This window comes from Nerophis lumbriciformis, linkage group LG19 (assembly GCF_033978685.3).
Source record: "Nerophis lumbriciformis linkage group LG19, RoL_Nlum_v2.1, whole genome shotgun sequence".
NCBI lineage: Eukaryota > Metazoa > Chordata > Actinopteri > Syngnathiformes > Syngnathidae > Nerophis > Nerophis lumbriciformis.
The window spans coordinates 24869125-24871624 of NC_084566.2; positions in this window are offsets into that span (position 1 = coordinate 24869125).

The following is a 2500-nucleotide window of genomic DNA, read 5'->3' on the forward strand; positions in this document are numbered from 1 at the left end:
ATTTTTTCCCGGCGCCCCAGAAATATATATTGGCGACACTCAAACAAAGCGAAACCGGCACGGTCCAGCCAACCTACTTTTACCAAAGGATTGCGCAATCACTGCAGCCTCATCTCAGGTCTCCGCCCTGGAAATGTGTCGATTCAGAAAATTTGAAAACAAAACATATTCCTCATATACATCTGGTGTTACTGCCTCCCCTGACTGCACGCCACTGCTTGCTGGTCCACAATGTTGCACATGGTTGTTGTCACCACAGATGACCTTTAACCTCACTTCCTTCAACGCTGAATAAGCATTTAGTGTGTCTGCTAACATGCTCGCACTCAGTTGTCATGAGCTGCTTTCTTGCTCATTCTTTTTAACCATCAATTAGTGGACTTACCTGAAGGTTCTGGAGGGATTTGATGTTCTGTACCAGCACGCCCACACACACACACAAACACACACACACACACACACACACACACACACTGGTTATCATTTGGAATGGGGACCAAGTTTTTGATCATCACTTGTGGGGACCACCCTTTCTACAGGTTGTGGAGGCATAAAAAAATTTGGTAAAATGGCCACTGCCCAGTTGGCTCATACACGTCTTTAAATCTCTGGATTGATGAAGTCATGTGCTGATCATTCTTACTGGGGACCCTGGGGAAAACGAGTTAATATGGTTCAGAATGGATCTGACTATCATTTAAAACGGTTTCCCTTTAGGGGACCTGTTTTTTTTTTGTCCCCATACCATCAGAGGTCCCCTAAAGGTGACTGTGTAAACAGAGTGATGTACCCATTAAGTAAGAATTGCCAGAACACACACACACACACACACACACACACTTATTCTTGTATTTCTTACCTTCTCGAGACCTCCAAAAAATGCCTCCCTCTTTAGGACCGCCCTTTTTAGATATATAAAGATGTATATTTACAACATTAATAATAAACACATACTATGCAAATATTTTTTAAAAAGACTGTTGCGAACAATGAGTTGGAATTTCACAAGAAAAAGGTCACAATTACACAAGAAAAACTTAGAATGTCGGCAGTGTTATAACGAAAGTCGTCATTTTACTCAACACGAGTCAATTTGACAAGAAAATATTTGTCCGATATTATGATAAAAGGTGGAATTTCACTCAATAACATTCGCAATTTTACAAGAAAAAGCTTAACATTTTTTGGGCAATTTTATGAATAAGTCACAATTTTATAAGAAAACTTGAACATTTGAGCAATATTATAATAATAATCGGAATTGTGCTCGGCAAAATTATGACAAAAGTCATAATTTTACACCAAAAATGTCACTATTTTACGAGAACAACAAAAACATTGGAAATATTGTGATGAAAGTCCGAGTTTTATATGACAAAACTTTTTTGCATGAAAAAAGTAATAATTTTGCATAAAAAAAGTTATACTTTTTTAAGAGAAAATATTGCAATATTACAGAAACCGAAGGAATATGAGAAATTGTTCCCAATTTTATAAGAAAAAAGTCGACACATTGTGAGAAAAAGACTGCTTTTAGTTATTATTATTATTATTATTATTTTTTTTTTTAATCTTCATTATTTACTTAAAGTTATTACAGTATGTCTCTATATACATATTTATTTTTATTGTTATATTAATTTTATTAATTCGGGGGCGCATTTCAATTTCTTACACATATGTTGGCCAGAGGGGGAGCACCTCGACTTTTTACACACACTTGTTATTCCATATGTTGACCAGAGGGGGAGCACTTTTAAAACCGACACACAGTCAATTTGAAAAATCCCTCCTTTTTGGGACCACCCTCATTTTGATAGATTTCACCAAATGAGACATTCTCTATCAGATGCAATGGTTTTTCCGTATTGGGACCATGATTTATGTCCTAACTTGTTCACCGGTCCTCATATGGAAGGTACTTTTCCTTGTTGGTGTCTTAAGAAGGGTAGAAATACAAGAACACACACACACACACACGTTCCAGAAGGTTCCTGAAGGCTGCACAGGTTCTGCTGAAGAACAAAAAAAATGTCCAACTTGTCTTTTCTTCTCGCAAAAAGCCATAAAATGATCTGAGCGTGAGCCGACGGTCAGCCTGGTTTGTTGTGTTTGTGTTCTGATCCAAACATTTGACACCTTTTGATCGCTACCAATGATTTGTGCCTTGGCTTTTTACACTTTCTTGTATTCCTGTCACTCTCTGCCGTCTACAACGTCATGGTCGGGTATGAATTATACACACACCCTGCTGCTAAGCTAAGCTAAGAATAAGTAGCAACCTTGATATCCAACAAGTGTTGGAACGTCACGTTTGCTTAGCGACGTAGTTAGCGAGCTCGCCTCTCTTGGATCACGAGACTTAGCCACATTAGCATGAAGAACCAGCGTGTTGTATGACGGCAGGGAATGTTCTACAAGGGTCGTGAGCCGCAGTTTGTTTACTTTTTGACATCTTCAGACAAGAAGTGACCTTCCCTGTCATCACCAACATTTATTT